General features: G+C 44.3%; 1 pseudogene; it reads left to right on the forward strand.

The window, feature by feature from the left end:
* The first annotated feature begins 14,449 nt into the window (after nucleotides 1-14,449).
* On the forward strand, nucleotides 14,450-14,558 carry LOC138286008 (5S ribosomal RNA; annotated as a pseudogene).
* Nucleotides 14,559-22,630: the final 8,072 nt, after the last annotated feature.

A 22,630-nucleotide genomic window follows, 5' to 3' on the forward strand; every position in this document is an offset into this window, starting at 1 on the left:
GTAAGGTTTGCACCCGCTCGTGTCAGTGGGCTGTCACTGCTTTGCAACCATGCATAAGTCGTAAAACCTTCATATATACAACAGCAATGGCTCTTAAACTTTTGACTTCCGTGGACCCCAATAAATCACCAGGGAAACCCAGGGACCCCGATTTGAGCCTCAAAACAATAAAGAAAAAATACAGAAACAAATGTACATCTAACAAATAACAAGTTTGTAGTCCTCAGAGAATACATAATCGCCATAGCCTGGGCTTTAAATACAATCAGGAAATTACATGGAGACAGATAACAATCTGCATACTCTCCCTTGAATGTGAGAAAATCACTGGGAGAAGTAAATCATCGCATATTTATTTCTGGTGGTTGAGTGAAGAGGTGAAATTCCATAGACTTAATTAGTCTTTTGTGCAGAACACGTTGTCCCACCCATTCTTATTAAAAAGTCTTACCTTCATGAAAGCGAAGTTTAATGAAATTGGCTTGGTTTAGATGCATGAGGGAAGGAACATCCTGTTCAATGGTGTGACCAAGACGTTTACATACATTCAATGCTACACATACGAGAGATAACGTGGTAAACACATTGAGGGGATGGATTGGATATGATCATGGGCATTAGGAAGGGCTAGCAGAATGGACTTTCCTGTCTGTAGTAAGATGGTGTAGAGGTTAAGATGATAGGGCCTGAAAGAGCTCAGAATATTCAACAGAGCTCAGCAAGGAAGCCCTCTGGGCCCAAGACTTGCATCGCATGTTAGATCTGTTATGATCTCTTTCTTCTTTTTTCCACTTATTGATGCTCCAAGATGCATTGAAGATCCTTCTACTACTGGGTGAGGGCCACTAAAAAAAGAACAGCTATATGTCCTAGTAAGGAATACCTAAAAGATCTGGCTTTGAAAATGTTAATAGTTGTGGGTTTGAGGATACCTTGAAGCAACAGTAGATTAGATTGGGAGCTGGGGGCACAAGTTATAGTTCACTCAGTAAACTATAACTGTTGAATTTCAGTGTTTTTTTGGTCTTAAACAATAGTTTTTAGGTCGAGCATAGCAGCGCACAAGTGCTGCTTTTCCGACGTGTTGGTATGTATCTAGGCTTTTAACCACACCCACCGCACACCCATCACTACCACTCGTTCGTGGGCTTGCCCTTCAAAAATCGTTTGATGGCATTGGTAAATGGTTTACGTTTGTCCCTCCTTGGGGAGGTTTTGTTACCGCCTTGGCGATCGCCCCTGTTACATGGCTAATTGCACTTTTGCCAATAATTTTGACTGCAAGCATACTTTTTTCCCTTTGTGTGTCGCTTCACGCTGATGCTCCTGGCGGGCATGGCGCTTTCAATCGGCTCGCTTATGTGAAACTGTTTTACTTTTCATTTTCAATTTATGTGCCAAGAAAAGTCCGGTTAGGAGTTTACAACGCAGTTAGCTCTAACTTGAGCAAATGCGAGACCCACTGCATTGCAAATGCTTGTTTGCCCAGCGGTCATGCTCTGGCACATTACGGAGATGCTAGATTTGATACGGCGCCATGGACCTTTTCATCCTTCCACGCTTTCACGCTGCTTTGCGATCATGCGTTCCCTCTTATCCTCTGGCCCCTAAAAGATTTGCTCCACTGACAGTTCTAATTTCGAATGGCAACGGGGGCATGCCATTTCCAGGATCTACAAAACTTGCATGATCCTCTGACAGGTTCACGATGGGCTGACATGGGAACACTGGGAAACAGACTTGGGCTGTTCAATGCCAGACAAAGGCCCTCATTCTGACCTTGGCGGGCGGCGGAGGCCGCCCGCCAAAGTCCCGCCGTCAGGTTACCGTTCCGCGGTCGAAAGACCGCGGCGGTAATTCTGACTTTCCCGCTGGGCTGGCGGGCGGTCTCCTTCAGACCGCCAGCCAGCCCAGCGGGAAAGAGGCTTCCACGATGAAGCCGGCTCGGAATCGAGCCGGCGGAGTGGAAGCTGTGCGACGGGTGCAGTTGCACCCGTCGCGTATTTCACTGTCTGCGCAGCAGACAGTGAAATACATTTAGGGGCCCTCTTACGGGGGCCCCTGCAATGCCCATGCCAGTGGCATGGGCACTGCAGGGGCCCCCAGGGGCCCCGCGACCCCCCCTACCGCCATCCGGATCTCGGCGGTCCGACCGCCGGGATCTGGATGGCGGTAGGGGGGGTCAGAATCCCCGCGGCGGTGCAGCAAGCTGCGCCGCCGCGGAGGATTCAATGGGGCCGCGGTACACTGGCGGGACCCCGCCAGTGGTGCCGGTCCGACCGCGGCTTTACCGCCGCGGTCGGAATCCCCATTGAAGCACCGCCGGCTTGTCGGCGGTGCTCCCGCGGTCCTCCGCCCTGGCGGTCAAAGACCGCCAGGGTCAGAATGAGGGCCAAAGTGTGGAACTACTGTTGCACGCACACCAAGTTAATATCGCGGAACCATCGCCACAAACCATAATATTTTAAGTTTCTACACCGGGCATACTCTACCCCTGCAGCGGACCCCACAAGATGATCCAACTGTCCTAAGTGTGGTAGCCCAGACGAGGACTTTGGCCACATGAAATAGTCATGATCTCCTATTCATCAATACTGGGGTGACATATTTGCACATATCTCAATGATGACGGAGATTGATCTTGACCCTGACCCCTTGTTGGCGCTATTAGGACATATGGCCGATGTTCCCCCATCAGTGCGTAGATACACAGCAATTGCGTTGCTATTTGCCAAACTTGAAAAAGCCCTACACTGGGGCACTAGCAAACCACCCACAACAAAGGCATGGATAAACAGCTTGATACATTGTGACACCACTAGCTAAGTTTATTTCACCCTACAGCCCCCTACATCGAGGCTGAAAGATATATGGCAGCCCCTAAGAGACTACCTATTGACACCCCCCGTGGCTTACAAGACGAACCCATACGCTATTCAAACTCTTCTTAATCATTGCGGTGGGTTTCACATAAGCATTTATGCACTACTATGGACTTTACCAAGTCCTCCACTTTTGTTGTCATCGAATCCTGGAACAAATAATGTATTCTTACTGATGGAAACATCCTTATTTCCCTGTTATATTCTCACTGCTGTAATAATAAATGTTATGGAAGTGTGCGATTGTTATATGTTGTTATTTATGAAAAATGAAAGCAGGTTGACATAAATCTTACAAAGAGCTGGTCTCAGCAACAGTCCCTGGGGATGTCAAAAGCTACTGGCGGCAACGTGGATGAAAAAGGTTTAGTAGCCACTTGGAAGGAACGCAGCACCAGGAAAGATCTGAACAACTCCCAGCATGGTAGATACCAAATTCCTTAAGTCTTCTAATCAGAACCCTACGGGACATAGACTAATTTGAGCACTGCAAAAAACCCTTCAAAGCTCAGTGAGGATATGCATTTAAGTAATTTCCTTCTAGGATCACATCCTGTGAAGAATAAAAGGTGTGTGTCTCCACTAATGTATGCTACTTTAAAAGAAGAGCAAAAAAGAAAAGATGCAAAACAATCAGAGCAACTGACAGATAAACAAAGCAAACCGCTTTGCTTATTAAATGCATTTTAAACACATATCTACAATCTCCACAATCAATCGAACAAAAAATCTTACTTCTAGAAGGATAACGATCTCAAAAAGGCATTGGTATCTCTGGCCTGCGTTCTCCACTGAGAGATGGGGGTTGGGTATCTGGGTTGGGGACATGAAGTACATGGTCTCACTCTATGCTAAAGATACGCTGTTTCCCCCCACGAGGGCATTCTCATTCCTCCTCCTCATACAGTCCCATGAAATGTCAGGACTGAAAACAAAATGGGCCTCCTCCCACCTTTTCTACTCGGTAGCACTGGCGGGGGCAGGAAGAATGTCTTGTCCATTTAGGAATGGCATGGCAAACCGAAAACCTGAGGTACTTGTGGATTTAATGGACACACACAGATTCGGATGATATACAATTGAATTTTGCGGGAGTGTTAGACGGGAACCGGAGGTCCACTGAATTCTGGATTTGATTGCCAATGTCATTGATAGGCTGAGTGTCACTGATAACGATGATGGCCCTCTTTTGTTGCTTCTGGTGTTCCAGCAAACAATGAGCCTGATATGGTGATCGTTGTTCAGGGAGTTGCACTTCATGTTAAACTTTTTGATCTGGGGTAAGTCTAGACAAATAATTAAGATGATAATTTTAAAAGTGCCTTATGATCTGGGAGACTGGAGGTCCCGACTTGGAATATTATTTGCTCAGTTGTATTATCTGCCCCAATAGTAAAACCCAAATCCCATCAGGGAGCACACCAGGGGTATATGCCCCTCTCGTCATTTTTATCACCACAAACGAAGGGTGTGGTAATCCCCTCCTGTTGACTTTGATGTCTCAGGTCTGTGGTGTGAACGGTAAGCCGCCTTCCCCATTTGCAGGAGACACCCAGTTTCTAGTCCTAAGTATACAATTTTAGGGTGGTGGAGTGGAGGATTGGTGACTGTAATAATATAGGAGACCTACACAGTAAGGACACTTTTCTAACATTCGATAGGACGGGGCCGATTTTGAAATCAGGCCTGACCAGTTCTTGACGGGTGCAGCAAGGCACTCCTGTGAAAGCGCCCAAGGACAGAAATCCAGAAACTCACTTCCCAGTAGAGCTGTACGGATTGGTGGAGAATAGCAGGTCTACCTCACTGATCGTAAAGGCTGTGTGCAGGGACCATTCTGTGGATAGTGGGTACTGTGCAAATTATAAACACATGGGACAGAGATCTACAGATGCCACTATGGGAGTCTGCCAAACACTGGGCAGTGCTCTACAACAAAAAAATGACAAACCATATTTCTCCATACCCATAAAAAATTTTGAGCCAGATTTACAAGGCCCTTGCGCCCCTTAGCGCCTCATTTGCAGCAAAATCTTTGCTGCAAATGTGACATGAATGGGACCATAGAGCCATATTTACAAGGTGGTGTAAACTAGGTTTGCAAATACACAGAAAGAGAGCAAGGGAAGCAAGGCTAACCCACACCGCCTCCCAAGAGAAACTATATAATCACAAAAGGTGTGGGGTAGTAGGAACAGGGGGTAAGACTGGGTTAGTCTTTAACCAGTGCCCGGTTACATTAGGTTGCTTTATAGGGGGTGCTGTGTTGACCTACAGGAGTAACGGGGGATTTTCCTTTACGGACTAGGTGGTCTCACACACATAATAGTGTCTTGCTTCATCATATGACCACCTAGCCCCACCTAAGTAAGATGATACTACTCAGGGTCGGAGCACGTGTAATAAGTACGGTGCCGGAGAGCGGCCTGGCTCCGGCACGTAGGTACCCCCCATGGTATTCCCTTTGGCGTGAGTGTGACTACAAGGGAAAACCACCCCCCCGGTTCTAGCCAGACCAGAGGCAATATGCCCCCAGCTCCGGGGCCTACCTCACCGTGAACTACCTGTTCAGGTAGGCCACACACTTTTCACTTTGAGCACCGTACTTATTACACGTGCTCCGACCCTGACGAATGCCCCTGACCTACCAGCACTTAGTGAGGGCAGAAACATGTTGGTCTTGTCCATCCCCTTTTAGACTCCAAGAGACATCATTCTCTAACGAGCCTTCCCCCTTAGTCTTAGTCTTACCAACATGCACCACCATTAAAACTAACAAGAGCCACCGGTGACATGTTAGGTAATTTTATTATTCACCCCCTCTGGATCACTGTAACTATCCAGTCAATTTAATTTCAGCACTCCCTCTGGTTCTTTTAACCAGAGGTCGAGTCCGCCTGAGTAGTATCATCTTACTTAGGTGGAGCTAGGTGGTCATATGATGAAGCAAGACACTATTATGTGTGTGAGACCACCTAGTCCGTAAAGGAAAATCCCCCGTTACTCCTGTAGGTCAACACAGCACCCCCTATAAAGCAACCTAATGTAACCGGGCACTTGTAAACTAGGTTTGCGCCACCTTGTAATCCCTTTGCGCCACATCATGCAAAATATATGCATGATCTATGCAAAGGGGGCGTTCCCTCTTTAGAGGATCGCTAAAAATGGTGCAATGAAATCTACAAGATTCATTTGAGCCATTGCTAGCGTCATTTTTAATGCTTGCTTAAATCATGCATTAAAATGAGGCTCCCATTGATTTCAATGGGTCTCAACACTATACTGGATTAGCATAATTTTTTTTACGCTAATACAGTATAGCGTTACCATAGCGTCAAAAAAATGACACTATTGCCCCAAACATGCACAATGGTGCGTCGAATTGTAAATACAGCGCTACCATGGTAGCTGTAGTGGATGCAATGGGGCCGCAAGAAAAATGGCACATCACTAGTAATGCACCACTTTCTCGTGAATATGGCCCTTTGTTCTTTTTATTGTAGCTGTAATTCAAGCGTCTGTGGGGTTAAGGTAAAGTGCAATGAGGTACTGACTTTAATTAAAAGGTCTATCTTTTCACTGCTTTGTAATGTATTGTTGTATTTTTTGTGTATTGTTTTTACAGTTTACTTTGTTGTCTGTGATATGATTTGAAAAATCAATTACAATTATTTAACCTCTAGGGTGCCCGGTACAAGCTGGTCTCGTCCTCGCACACGATTCCCGTGTGCCAGGCACGAGACCAGCTCACCCTGCACCGGGCCCACGGGTGGAGCACTAGCAAGGCAACGGCTGCTCCCCGGGGGGCAAAATTACTCTTAGGCCATTTCTGCCCCTGATTGGGGGCAGATGGGCCTATTTTTTATTAGGCCAATCTGCCCCCAAGGGGGGGCAGAAACCACTTGACACCAGGGACTTTTTAAAAAATATTATTGAATGAGGGGAGTGGCCCCTTGGGCAAGGGACGCTCCCCACAGGAGCAAAATATTTTTAGCCTTTTCTGCCTCCTCATGGCGGCAGAAACCCCAAGACACCAGGGATATATTTTTTTGTTTACTTTTTTTTTTTTTATACATGGGGAGCAACCCCTTAGGCAAGGGTCGTTCCCCTGGGGGTCAAATTTATTTTAGGCCATTTCTGCCCCCCTTGGGGGCAGATCGGCCTATTTTTATTAGGCCGATCTGTCCCCAAGGGGAGCAGAAACCACTAGGCACCAGGGATTTTTTTGAGCACCAATTTCACGCAAGGGGAGCGACTCCTTAGGCAAGGGTCGCTCCCCTGGGGGGGACAAATTTATTTTAGGCCATTTTTGCTCCCCTTGGGGGCAGATCGGCCTATTTCTATTAGGCTGACTTTCTGCCCCCCGGGTTGTGGATTGGGGGTAATTGCCCCATCTGCCCACTGGTGGGCAGAACAACTTTGGCGCCATCTATTAGGGGTTGGGGGATGGGGGCAGTGGTTAAGGCACAGAAGAAGGGAGTTGACGCGGTGAAGGAGGAGGTAAGTTGGGCTGGGACTGGGGCTGTTTTTTTGGGGGTGGGATGGGGGGCTCAGAGTGATTAGGGTTTGGGGAGGGGGGTCAGGGTTTAGGTTTTAGGGGTGGGTTGGGGTGCTTTAGGTTTTAGGGGCGGGGTGGGGACTCAGGGTATTTTAGTTTTTGGGGGTGGGGTGGGGGCTTGGGGTGATTAGGGTTTGAGGGGGAGGAGGTCAGGGTTTAGGTTTTAGGGGTGTGTTGGGGGGTTGGAGTGCTTTAGGTTTTAGGGGAGGGGGTTGGGGTTGTGGTAATTTTGGGGGTGGGGGGTTGGGGTGGTTGTGGGGGGTGTGGGGTTGCGGTAATTTTTAGGGGTGGGGGGCTGGGGAGGTGCATGCTGGAACCGTGCATGTTGATCACTAATGCCTTTACCAGGAAAGCCTTTACAACGAAAAAACGTTGTAAAGGCATTCGTGGTAAAGGCATTAGTGATACCAACGAGTTTGTTGTTCTGAACTCATTGTTGAGCCATGGGTGCTTGAAGCTCTCGTGGTTTAGACATATAACCCCTGGTGAGAGCCCCACAAGTCACCCCATCCTGGATTCCTGTAGGTGTCTAGTTTTTAAAAATGCACAGGTTTGGTAGGTTTCCCTAGGTGCCGCTGAGCTAGAGGCCAAAATCTACAGGTAGGGACTTTTAAAAAAACACGTCAGATTTCAATGTAAAAAAGTGATGTGTCCATGTTGCATTTCCTGTCGCGAGCATTAGGCCTACCCACACAAGTGAGGTACCATATTTATAAGGAGACTTGGGGGAACACAGAATAGCAAAACGTGTTATTTCCCCTTGTCTATTTGAGAAATGCCCCGTAATTCACATGCTAGTATGGGCCCCCGGGAATTCAGAGATGTGCAAATACCCACTGCTTCTCAACACCTTATCTTGTGCCCATTTTGGAAATACAAAGGTTTTCTTGATACCTATTTTTCACTCTTTATATTTCAGCAAATTAATTGCTGTATACCCGGTATAGAATGAAAACCCATTGCAAGGGGCAGCTCATTTATTGGCCCTGGGTACCTAGGGTTCTTTATGAACCTACAAGCCCTAGATAGCCCAGCAACCAGAAGAGTTCAGCAGACGTAATCGTATATATATTGCTTTTCAAAAGTCTGACATGGCTGGAAAAAGTTACAGAGTAACACATGGAGAAAAATGGCAGTTATTTTCACCTCAATTTCGTTATTCTTTTATTTCAGCTGTTATTTTCTGTAGGAAAACCTTGTAGGATGTACACAAATTACTCCTTGCTGAATTCAGAATTTTGGCTACGTTTCAGAAATGTTTAGCTCTCTGCGATCCAGCATTGGTTTCACACCAATTTCTGTCACTAACTAGGAGGCTGAAAGCACAAAAAATAGTAAAAATGCCAAAATTGTGTTGAAAAATATGTTTTTCTGATTCAAGTCTGCCTGTTCCGAAAAGCTGGGAAGATGGTAATTTTAGCACTGCAAACCCTCCGTTGATGCTATTTTCAGGGGGAAAAAAACACAAGCCTTCTTCTGCAGCCATTTTTTCCAATTTTTTTGAAAAAAACTAAATGTTTGCAGTATTTTGGCTAATTTCTTGGTCTCCATCAGGGGAACCCACAAACTCTGGGTATCTCTAGAATCCCTAGGATGTTGGAAAAAAAGTATGGTACTCATAGTTTGTAATCCCAATAGTAGTAACCCCCATTTTTCACTACTTTCTTTTGATTGATCACAAACAATTTCATATGCATATTCACATTTGCTTTGTTCTCAACTGTAATTCATGTCCTACTGTTCACTGTTGTGGTACCATTAATTTTCTCTGATGCTCATTGATCCGGTGAACCAAGGCTAGCTCACTTGTTGGTTCACTTGTTTGCTTTTATAATTGCTTGAATCAATGATTGTAGAGTGAGCTGATTTCAACTTTTTGCAATAAACAGAAATTTGGTCCCTTGTGAGAGTGTCTCTCATCTGTCCATTTGGACTGCATTGGAATATATATATACTGGAGCTGCTCGCCACCTAAACTATGGAACTACTCAAAGTTATATATATATATATATATATATATATATATATAGGTGTCAGTTTGTTTGGGGTCCTGTGATGTAATATATATATATATTCATCCTACTGGCAGTGATCACTAAGTGGTTATAGTTAGGACCTAGCTTCCATAGGAAAAGCATTTTTTGACTTGCCTATATTTTTCGCGCTATTTGGCGAACCTTCACGAAATCTTCCCAAAAACCTGTCCTATAGTGTTTTGAGGCCCACGGAAAGTTTTGGGACAATCTGTCACGTTGGAGTCAAGAAAAAGATGAGGGGGAGCAAAGAAGTTTGTTTACCATGTCCATTCCATAGGGTCTTTAGACACAACTAAAGCATGAACCACTGAAATAAATTACACCAAGTTTGGCAGGAAGCAGGATCTTGGTATGGAGATTGTCCATTTTGTGATTTGGTGTAAATCTGTTCAGTAGTTTTAGAGATATTAAAGGTTAAAAAATATAGATCTCTAAGGATGCGGATCCTCCATGGATCCAACAGTCCCGGTGTTGATATGTGATTTGCTGCGAACACTTCAACCAGGAAGGCTGGATCCCCGCAGGAGGTGGGGAGTGGGCTGGTACCTCGGGGGCCTTGAGGCTCCCCAATGTTTATTTTTTTTAAATGAATCCTGCCCTGCGTGTTTATATTGGATAAATACACAAGGCAGGATTATTTGTGGAACAATTCTTATCACACAGAATTTAAACCTCAATTGAAAGCACTTACAGATATAAGCAAAGCAGGTGCATTAGTTGAAGTTCACTTTTGTGAAGGACTAATTGTGATACTATCATGCATATGGTTCAGGCAATTCAAGTGTGTTTCCTTTGCACTTCCACTGTGAATATTTATCTGTAATCTTTGATGGTGGTGTTTGTAGCTTTGCTTTTTTCAAGCGCAAAATCTCATGTTGTGACTGTCACAAGTGGGTTCCTTTTTTTCTGCTGGTGAGACCCCAGGTTCTGTTATCCTTTTTAAAAACTGCAAGTATGTAAAATGCCAAAAAAAGCCCTGCCCTTTTGGCCCCGCCCCATATACATTAGTGACATGCAACTTCTTCCCCCTATTTTCTCAGAAAGAAATTTATTTAATTGTGCAAAACAAGTTTCAATATCTTTACTGCAGTCTTTAGATCCATCTTATCTATTGTCATGGTGGTTAGATGGTGAAGGAATGTGTCGCTTGTTAAGTGGTTGCAAATGCTTTAATGCAATATTCAGCATTTGTGGCGAATAAAATGCTTTTTTCCTTGTGACTAATCTCCTTTAGGGAATCAGGAACTTGTTTCGGACTCCTAAAATAGGATTCTGAACAGACCAAATCTGTATATGGAAGGGGCATGTTGTAGGCATCCCATCCAAATACTGATTCAGTATGCTATGTATAAATTTTTTGCGACCAAACTCAAGTAACATAACATTGAAATGTTACTGAGATCTCAAAGGAAGTGGTAACCCATTTGCAGAATAGAAGAAATATCCTTCCCCTTTGTGAAGTAAAAAAATATTGAGGAATAGGCAGTGGAACACTGGCAACTCTCTAACAAACAAAAAAAACAGCATTTCTTTTTAAACACATCATGATTTTCTTTCAGGAAAAAGGGCTGCATTAAAAAACTTTGCTCTATTTAAAAGCAATCACAGGCATATCGGTCTGCTGATCCCAGAAGGGCACTACTATACATGTGATGGCTTCCAATCGTAGTGAGTTGCAATTTGCAAACTATCTCATTGCCAGTATTCTGTAACCAGCTATTCGTACCTTTGACCCATACTCACCAGGTATGTAGCATGAAACTCACTCCCCCTTAAGGTTGATACTCTAGTCAGAACTTGAATCTCTCACAAGCATTACAAGTTTGGGAGAAGGAATCAGGGGCAGTAGTTCCAGACTTTGTTTTCACCAGAGCTTGCCCTCTGACCTACCCCTCCTTAACCTGCCTTTTTTCAGATCTACATTTGTTTGAGTTGACCAAAAGACACCTAAGCAGAAACTCTCTGAGCAGAGAGAAGAAAATCCAAGGATGCAGACAACCGGTCTCATCCACCAAACACGGTGCAGAGAGCACCCCAATGTGGATCCTGGAGCACATATGCAAGAAGCAAATCCTCCTTTATCCAGGCAGCATAACTCCCAGCCCACAGTGACTAGGGGCCTGATTTAGAGTGGGGCAGACAGAGTATGAACCGTCACCTTGGTGGGGTACTTTACTACTGCCATGTTGAGAGGACTCAGCCCACCAAATTTAGAGATGTCTGCCAGCCCAGTGGATATCTCTTGCATTGCCAGTATCTGCTGTCATGGTGGTTCCTGAAAATTAATTGAAGATTTGATGGCCAGCGCCAGTCAACGTGACAGAGTCATAGTCATACATTAGACTTTTAAAATTTTTTGTGTTTTCATAAAGAAAATCCCACAGCGAGATTTTGATTTTGAAATTTAAAAAAACAATGACCCATTAGCCCCCATAGGCGTTTTCTCCAATGGCGAAGGGGGCATTTTGCAGTTTTGATTGCCCCATAACACGAGGTAAAACCTGGTGGTGACCGAAACTGAAATCTTGCCACTTGTTTGTCCACTCTAAATAAGGCAGCGAACAAAAGGCAAAACCTGTGATGGTCCTTGCACTGTCAAGCCGTCAGAGTTGTATGTCGGCAGTGCAGACAGAGCGTTGTCTGCTGTTGACATACTGAAGGCCTGCCCATCTCTAAATGAGACGGGCAGACCTTTGCTTTACAACAGCCTTCTCTGGCAAACTCTACCCTCTCTGCCAAACTCTAAACCGGGCCTTAAGGTGTTACTAAGTGACTGCAACACGATACACAGATATGCAACAATCTTTGCCCCTGAACACCACATTAGCAGAAACCAAAACAATAAAAACATGCAAAATGCATTTGAAAATTCCAAATTGGCTTGCATAGAAAACATCCTCCTTCTGACTGGTCTCCACAGGATTACAGTTGACAAGCATTTGTGGTCCACTAGTGGACCCAATATATACAGCTCCATTTCTCTGAGAATAAACTTCATTATTCGTTGCCATTTTCTGCAGTTGTCTGTTCCTTTATATCTCCACTGTCTTCCCTTTTCAATGCAATTTACCACTCCTACCAGAAAGCTCTCTTCCAGGGCAGGCTATCAATAACTTATAATATACCATCCAACTCTGCATATCCAAAGCCTTCGGCACATTCCATAGAGCAGCTGTCCTGTAATTTTTCCTTCCTCAAAAAACTACGCAAATCAATCTGATGTCCTAATCCTTCTTAAGGATGGCAAAAATACCTTACATAGAGTCCCTTTAGGAATATTTCTATTAGCCTCTTTTTAAAGATGTCATTGGAACGTTTTATAAAGATGTCTATGTAGGAATTTGAAGAGGGTAGAAACAAGTTGCTTACCTGTAACTACAGGTCTTCAGTATAAGTATCTTTCATAGATGCCCATACTTGAATTTGCCCCTGCTGTCTGGCTACAAATCTGCAGTAGTTTAAAATAGTTATAAACATAGGTGGTAGGGCAAAGGCCTGTGTTAAACAGCCATAGGCCCAAGAGAAGTGTTTGTTTAACAGCACATTCAACATATTTAAAAACACCTGCACTTTAGCCAGTGAGGTGAATGCACTGGGCACTTTCAAGAGGTCACCACATCTCAGACTTTCAAAGCACAAGAGTGAAATGGATCAAAAAGTGAGCCTTTGACTAAGGCGAAGGATGCATCACATTGGAAACTATGAAATATATCAATGCTTCAGAGCCATAGTTACAGGAAAGTACCATGACTCTTCTCCAGTACTGGATCTTTCCTAGGTGCACATTCTTTAGTTAGCAGTCCGCAGTACATTAAAAAGCAGGCCTTAAGGATACCTTATCCAAAGAGATTGTGCTGAACTGCTTTTCCCACTGAAGAATCTACAGCAACTTCTGTATCCAGGCAGTGGTGCTTGGTGAATGTATGCATGCTTTTCCAGTTAACACGCTGGTGCAGTTACTAGAGGACAACATTTTTTAAGCTATTTCCAGAAAGTGATTAATTCTTTGATAGTGTCCCTAGACTTCAGGCACGAGCAATTGTGTTAGAGAAACCTGACCGATAGTGTCCTACCGGACACGAAGAAACAATGAATAGAACTGCATTCTAATGTTCCTGCCAACTTTACCCATGTGGTTCTCTCAATGGGCGTTCTGGGTCAAAAAGTATTCCAAATCACCATCTCTCTGCCATGGTCAAAAGAATGGGACCAGAGAAGTGGCGATACTGAAACCACTGGTAACTCTTTTTCGACAAGTAGGATATCACCCCTGTTTCTATGGATGTGAAAGAAAGATACCAATGAACTGGTTTTGGGTCAGTTGAATAACAAAAACAAGCATTTGCAATGCAACAGGTCTCGCATTTCTCCAAGTTAGAGCCATTAGAAGTTGTAAACTCCCAACCAGACTTTTCTTGCCACATTAAACCTATCAGCAAAAGTGCAATTATCTACGTAACAGGCAAAAGTGCAATTAACTATGTAACAGGGTCGATGTCATGCAAAACGCTCGACTTCTGCCAAGCGAGATCGCGCTGCGAAAAAAGATAAAAAGTAGTCCACAAACCGGACGGAAAACAGCGAGCCTCACATGTTTTCAGTACTTGGTTGCTGCGCTCGAGGAGGGCTAACCACAGGAAAAGGCATGAAGTATGCATGTCTTCCACTAATGAAAGCAAGCAGATTTTGAAAGGCAAGCCCTCGAACCAATGAAAGACACTGACGTGACATGGGTGGGGCTCTGAGCCCTTTTCTAACTACTAATGCGTCTCACAAGCGAAACGCATGCGCAATCGTATGCGACACAGGCTCAACCCTAAAAATGGTGTTCCATGTGGGTTGGGGCATTGGGCCTCTGGCAGTGAGCGCATGTCCGACTTCCCAAGGGGAGCCTGTGCAGGTGCGATTAAGAGCATCAGGCTCTGGGCGGTGGGCTTGGTGAGCAAAAGAGAGCTGAAACTGCAGCTTTTCCTGCCTACGGTCATACCACCCTGAATGCGCCCGATCTCGGAAACTAAGCATGGTCGGGCCTTGTTAGTACTTGGATGGCAGACTGCCTGGGAATATCAGGTGCTGTAGGCATTTTGCCTCTCGCAGACACTAGGTGCTGCACGTCTTAGCTCAATTACACAGCTTCCTCACTAATTTCATTTTCCACTTTTTATTTCCTGCACTCTTTTTTTTCCTGTCATAAAAAAAGAAATAAAAAAGAACAGCAATAACACTAAAATACACTCTTTCCAAAGGAAAACGTACAATTATTCTGCACTTGACACTCGGCCCAAGCTGAAGAAAACATTTGCTCCATGACGGGCAAAAGGATCCCTAGCTAAGGCTTTGCTTTTTTGCGGTAAGCATATGTGTGAGGTCTTAAGACCAGATCTTATTTCTTGTGATGTCATTTCCTGTCAGGTCATGGGTTGTGATGCCACTACCTGTGATTCCAGGTGTGATTTCACACGCCGTGGTGTCATGTGCCGTGATGTCACTTGCATAGTGTCTAACTTGGTCAGTCCCCCCACTTATTTTCTTTAAGACTTGTGCCATGAATAAGCCTTAGCCCTCAAAAAATAGTGCTTGAGCCCACTATTGGCAACCAAATGGAAAAAATCAGCACAGCATGTCGGAAATGTGATAAAAGGATGATGATGTATTCGGTGTGAAAGAATGAAATGAGTTGCAGACACTAGTGTAACAGAGTCCAAAAGCAGAGCCTTCCAGAAACAGGGAATAAAAAGAGGAAAGGTGTGTACAATTTGAGTTGTTGTAAAAGCATTCTAAAGCATTTTCCGGCATTTCACGGCACTGTAACAGGTGTCATTAACTTAACGATACACTCGGCCTAAGCTGAAGAAAACATTTGCTCCATGACGGGCAAAGGGATCCTTAGCAAAGGCTTTGCTTTCTTGCGGTAAGCATATGCGTGAGGTCTTAAGACCAGCTCTCACTTCTTGTGATGTTATTTCCTGTCAGGTCATGGGTTGTGATGCCACTACTTGTGATTCCAGGTGCGATTTCACACGTTGTGGTGTCATGTGCCGTGATGTCACTTGCATAGTGTCTAACTTGGTCAGTACCCCCACTTATTTTCTTTAAGACTTGTGACATGTGTAAGCCTTAGCCCCCAAGAAATAGTGCTTGAGTCCACTATTGGCAACCAAATGGAAAAAATCAGCACATCGTGTCGGAAATGTGATAAAAGGACGATGATGTATTCGGTGTGGAAGAATGAAATGAGTTGCAGACACTAGTGTAACAGAGTCCAAAAGCAGAGCATTCCAGAAACAGGGAATAAAAAGAGGAAAGGTGCGTACAATTTGAGTTGTTGTAAAAGCATTCCAAAGCATTTTCCAGCATTTCATGGCACTGTAACAGGTGTCATTAGCTTAACGATCCATTTATCGACCACAGAAAGAATGGGTAAGCAGGGCGTGTGCAGAATTAAACCTGTTCAACAGAGGAAAAGATCCCAGCAGAGAGCACATTACTCACTGTTGCGTCCTAAGCATTAAACTACAGTCCTTTGTCTCTTTCAGTTTCACTTGTATTGTAAGAAGGGGCATTATTTTGCATGTTGTTTTAGAAAGGATTCCATGATGAAAGATCTGATTTTTTCAACAACTCTTAAATACTTTCTGTGGGACCCTGGTTTGACAAAAGTAAGGAAAAGACTGGCCACCCTCTGCCTGTAAGGCATAGCGAATATGTTGCAGATGGCACTTACAGAGTGACAGAGCCTCTCCATTAAGTGCTAAAAGTGCAAGAAGAGGGCTTGCCTTCCCATTTATTTCTGGATTTGTTAAGGTAGTGTAGAAGAGATATTTCTCCCGGCTAGAGTGAATGGAGGTGTGATAACGAAGAGAGAACTCCTGCATAGCAGCAACTAATCGTCCTTGGGAGGGGAGAATGAACGCTGCTGTTCAGAAGCAGCGTCTCCCCTGGTGACTCCTCTTTGTCATGACCTAAGGAGGGATCCAAGGGGGCGCAGCACATGCTGTGTCAGGTCAGGAATGTCCATTGTAATTGAGTGTGTGAGAGGGGCCGTCTGATAGTCGTGCTAGGTTGGGGAGGGGCTGCTGCAGCCTGTGAAGATGAGAGAATCGGACGTAACCCAGAGCATTTAATAAGCATTTTCAATACAACGGGTCATGCATTTGCTCGAGATAGAGCTATTACCGTTGTAAACTCCTAACCGGACTTTTCTTGTCACACAAATGAAAAGAAAAAAACGCAGCGCTGCTTTTTTTTTCATTTGTGTGGCAAGAAAAGACCGGTTGGGAGTTTACAAAGCTGGGGGTGGGCTGGGGGAATGCAATGCTCACGTGTTTGCTCGAGTTAGAGCTCCTAGCATTGTAAATTACTGAGTGGACTTTTCTTGCCACACAGACTGAAAATAAAGAGAGCGAGGGTGAGCTGGCCCTGGAAAAGCCCCCTTCTGATGTTGGTTTATGTTTACAGAGGGAGCTGGTGGGGAGGAGGGACTGAACAAGCACCCACACTGTTGAGGTGAAGAAGGCAAATGCCCCAAAAAAGTCCCTTACAGAAGAGATAAACAGGACATAGCGTAATTACACAGTACTTTGTGCTGCTCCCAAAGTGAAAAAAGGCAGGACAAAGAGGCAGAACTGACCACTAGCAAGCAAGGATTTTTGAAGGGCGCTGCAACTAACAAATCAAAATGCTGGAATTTACTCGTATACTAGTATACAGCAGGCCGAACGCTAACGCTCGACCTAATGAAAGGCTCGAAGTTTCTGTTCATGAACAATTGAAGCGTCTTTCCATACCTGTTCTTCAGGTTCATAACTCTTCCAGACAATAGAACATTCTAATTTGCCATTTCTACAAAGTGAATCATGAATTGCTCTTATTTTGTATTCTGTTTCATTTTGTCAATTCAGTGAAAACGTCTGGTGGGTGAATTCAACATTTCTGAATGAACTGATCTAAAAAGAGATACATGGAATATTAGATGTATGCTCGACTTGGTGTTATATCTGTGCCAAGCAATTGCCTGAAGTGTTCAGGAGAAGACGGCGCGCTACTCGAGTATTTAGGCAGCGCATTGCTGGATGCCTTGCTCAGCCTGTCTTAAGCATCCTCGCGGCCGCATTGGCATCTCACGCTTGGGGGTCACTTGAAGAGGTGTTTTGCGAGCAGCACAGGAAAGGGCACTGAAGACATATAAACTACCCTTTCTGATATGATGATCTGTTTAGAGGATTCTATCTGAGGTTTTCTTTTCCTGTAATATCAGTATCTGTTCCCATCATATATAAGCATGAATTTACAAGTTACTGATGATTTGTTTCCTTTTTTTCGTTGCAGTCTTTGCCCACCTTCTTATTAATTTTGTCACTGATTTGTGCTTCTTGCAGTTGGGACCCTTATTGGATCTACTTCTGGATATCACTGTTTGGCTGTTTCCTATTTCCTGATGTCAGAGAGAGTTTGGTGATTCAATAATAACTTCTGTATTAATCTTCATCTCTCATCAACAGCTACAAGATTGTTGGTGGCCATGGCGTGGGAGGTGTCCAAGATAGCCACCTAGAAAGTGAGATCCAAGCCACGCCAATTACAATCGCTAAAATCCTGCAGCATCCTGAAACATGCTGACATCCCTACTAGGTTGCTCCACACATGGCATCAGGCTTGGCGGTGCCTCTTCTTCAAAGGATTAGAAGTGGTTCACTAGAGGCAGGCCTAGGGGGGGATCAGGTCCCTAGTGGCTCAGCTAACTCTGTCAAGCAAAGTTTGGACTTGGTGACAACTTTCTGCCGCACCTGAAAAGAGGCACACTGCAAGTAAGTGGAAACCTGCATTCATGGAGGCCTTAATAAGAGGAAGAAGTGCTGGAGGGGAGCGGAGACATCTCAGCCATGTTCCAGTTGCTGAGAAGCAGTCAGGTGGGCAGGAATGACCGAGGAGCGCGAAGTGGAGAGACAAAAAAAACGGCCTGATGTGCCCATAGAGAGACGTGAAAATAGAGATCCCATCTACCTATCAAAATAAGTGCATCTCCTGCAGACTACTGAGCCGACAGCTCACATGATAGGAGTTTTCGGGGGAAGCAAATATCCTGGAAGATGGCTTGGCAGACTACAGCCCTCTCCTCAGATGACAATGGACGCCGGACAACCAGCTGGAAACATATATGATTAATGGATGATCTGGTGATCTAGGACAGGTCTACCTACCACTTTAGACTCCATTTATCTCTCCTAGGGCCAGATGTAGGAAAATTGCAAATTGCGACTTGCAATTTGCGAGTCCTTCCGACTCGCAAATTGCAAGTCGCAATTTGCAATGCAGAACGGTGTCTCAGACACCATCTGCGAGTCGGTATGGGGTCGCAGAGACCCACCTCATTAATATTAATGAGGTGGGTCGCAAATTGCGGCCCCATACCGACTATAGGCACTCGCAAACATGGAGGCCTGCTGTAGTCAGCAGACCTCCATGTTCGTGACTGCTTTTAAATAAAGCAGTTTTTTTTTTCCTTAAAGGAAAACGAGCTGCACTTAAAAAAAAAAACGAAACCTTTAGTTTCGGTATTTTTTCAGGGCAGGTAGTGGTCCCTTGGACCACTACCTGCCCTGAAAAAATAGTTTTGGGTCCATTCACAAAGGGGAAGGGGTCCCATGGGGACCCCTTCCAATTTGCGAGTGGGTTACCATCCACTTCAAGTGGATGGTAACTGCGACACCATTTGCGACCGCATATGCGGTCGCAAATGGTATTGCATACCACTACGAATCGCAAATAGGAAGGGAACACCCCTTCCGATTCTGAAATGCATTTTGCGAGTCGGTCCCGACTCGCAAAATGCATTTCTGCATTGGAAACACGCATTTGCGAGTTGCAAACGGCAGATTTTGCCGTTTACGACTCGCAAAGTGTTTCCTGCATCTGGCCCCAAGTTTCAGTATTAGGCTGGGAGTCTAGCATGAATCCTTTAATAGCTGTAGTAGCTCTGTAGAGCCTTCAGATTGAGATTAGTGAAATCACCAAGCAGGAAACAAAACAGGTGAATTTATAGCATAATAATCAAATAAGGGGTCTAGATGGATACATAAGGTATCCATCTGTATATGTCCTTTCCTGGGTGTGTTTTGTGGGCTTCCTTTGATGAAGCAGTTGCTGGCTCTTCCAGCCTCAGTCAAGAATTGTCGTGGATTAATTTTAGTTGCTTGGGTATAGGAGTCCAGCTTGCTCCAGCTTGCAGGTCTGTGCCTTTTTAACTAAATAAACATGCTCTGTTTTGTTATTCAGTTTTATTCATTTTAGCATTGCTTGAAGTTCTTGCATTTTAGGAGAAATATTTTTATTTTACAATAAGTTGCCATTCCGTGTAAGTGTCATTATCAGTAATGTATGTACTGGATTGTAATCATGTCCCTTTGCTTCACATTAGACAAGAACAGAATGTGAACATGTCAGGCATTTTTGTTATGATATTGCCGATCCAAGTTTGTGCACAAAATCTAACACTTAGGCCCATATTTATACTTTTTTGTGCTGCATTTGCGTCATTTTGTGATGCAAAAGTGGTGCAAACATACAAAATCTAATTGTATTTTGTAAGTTTGTGCCGCTTTTACATCAAAAAAGTATGCAAATGCGGCACAAAAAAAAGTATAAATATGGGCCTTATTTACATACCTGCATCAGGATGTTACACAGACAACAACATGGACCTTATAAAAAAACACTCTGTGAGACCAAGCTTATTAGAGGGGCTTCCACCCAGGATATTCCAGCAATACTGCATGTCACTTTGCAGCACACCTCAGCCTGTGTGGCTCTACACGACCTGATTTGGAGACTGGAGGCCAAACTTGTGCTATAGTGGGTTATAAATTTAAGGAAAATATTGAGCTAATCTTTTACAGTCTTATCATGCTTGGACATTATTTATTGGTAGCTGTCATAATTAGAACCTTTGCTCTAAGGTTTTTTGTTGATGTAATGGGCGCTTGGGTTCCAATGTCAGGGAAGAAAGTTAGTGATCAAATCCCTTGTGGTGAGTTGGTGTTAGACTGGCAAGGAAGAAGGTCACTGGAAAATAGTTATAAGGGGATTCCCTGAACAAATAAGTGTAGCTCAAACAGGGAATAAACCAATGTAGAGAAAACTACTAAGAGAGCTACTCAAATACACATGAAGATACCATAATCTTCAAGAAAACAACAGTATAGTTTGAAATAATAATAACTATATATAACAGACCAATTATAGACACATGATATCAGGCTGCTATACTGAAGCAGTTAATCACAGATAGAATAATCCTATTATATGATTTTATATATTTTTTTTATTTTTGTTATTATTATTCAGTGATAGTACAATCATAGGAAAATATACATTATTTTATAAAAAACAAACAGAGTACCTAAATCAGACATACCACAAGCACACTGGACAAAACAAATGAAAAGGAAAGTCTTATCTACAAGTGAAACATGACATCAATAAAGCTAATCCTAATAACATAGTGAAGCTAAAACAATTTTTTATGATAAAGATATATAAATATAAATTCTTCTAGTACATTAATATTGATAATCTAATACATAAAAAGAAAAACAATGCTGACGTGGTTCTATCGAAGTGGTACCGTAGGGACCAAAGGGCCTACGTGCGTTTTGGTGTTTTATGATATTATGGGTCACCTTCTTCAGGACCGTTCCCAGTGGTACTGTTCAATAGTGGTCTAGTCTTAGCAGCCAAATCTTCTGGTCAATTTGATTTTAGGTTTGTAGTGTATTTTTTGATAATGTAGTCAAAAAATTTGAGGAGTCTTTTCTAACTTTTCTATGTAGCGATAATTATTCCAGCTGTTTCTATCTCGCTACGGAGCGGATGCCAATTGTGTAGTAATCATGACTACAAGCCTAAGTAAGGTAAAGATCTTTTAATCAATATATAGACCGCTGCGATGTCGCAGCTACCGCCTCAACCGTCCTCTTGACTCCGAGTGTCTCGAGCTCTCTCTATCACGAGCTCGAGACGTAGAACAGGAGTCACGAGGACGCGGCAACACTACATTATCCTCTTCCCTTACAAACGAGTAAATAACAATTTAACCATTACTCAATAAGATAACAGTCTACAGAAAAACAATAACAACAAAATAAATAAAAATAAATTTAAAGATACATATTATGAAGAAAGATGAAACCAAAATCATAACTCAAATACATGTCACGGAATTAACGGTATCTCAAAGGTTTCACTCTTTGTCTGCCACTCCTGCGTACATAGGGGGTCATTCTGACCCTGGCGGTCCATGATCGCCATGGCGGCGGAAGCACCGCCAACAGGCTGGCGGTGCTTCCTGGGCGATTCTGACCGCAGTGGTAAAGCCGCGGTCAGAAAAGGGGAGCCAGCGGTTTCCCGCCGGTTTCCCGCTGGCCCAGGGAATCCGCCATGGCGGCGCTGCTTGCAGCACCGCCATGGGGATTCCGACCGCCTTCCCGCCAGCCTGTTTCTGGCGGTGTCCACCGCCAGAACCAGGATGGTGGGAACGGGTTCCGTGGGGCCCCTGGGGGCCCCTGCACCGCCCATGACACTGGCATGGGCGGTGCAGGGGCCCCCCAACAGGGCCCCACAAAGATTTTCACTGTCTGCTTTGCAGACAGTGAAAATCGCGACGGGTGCCACTGCACCCGTCGCACCCCTCCAACTCCGCCGGCTCCATTCCGAGCCGGCTTCATTGTTGAAGGGGCTTTCCCGCTGGGCCGGCCGGCGGTCTTCTGGCGGTCGCCCGCCGGCCCCGCAGGAAAGCCAGAATGGCCGCCGCGGTCTTTCGGTGGGAACCGCTTGGCGGGCGGCGACCGCCCACCGCCGCGGTCGGAATGACCACCATAATGTTCAAAAACGACTTTATCAACATCCGTTGGATTCGTTTCATCAGTAACTGGTTCACTGTGAGATGGTTTGTTCAGACATTCCATAGAATTATCAGACTTACACATTTTATTAGGAATTTCCTTGACTTTAACTACCCTGTCAACATTCCACCAATTCCGCAAATTAACCCTAACAGCATTACCACATACTTTGTCAATTATCAAGGGTTCTGAAAATCTCTTTTCTCCTTTCTTCCTGTGAACAGGAAGTTTGATTCTAATCTTGTCCCCTACTTC

This window comes from Pleurodeles waltl, chromosome 3_1 (assembly GCF_031143425.1).
Source record: "Pleurodeles waltl isolate 20211129_DDA chromosome 3_1, aPleWal1.hap1.20221129, whole genome shotgun sequence".
NCBI classification, from domain to species: Eukaryota; Metazoa; Chordata; class Amphibia; order Caudata; family Salamandridae; genus Pleurodeles; species Pleurodeles waltl.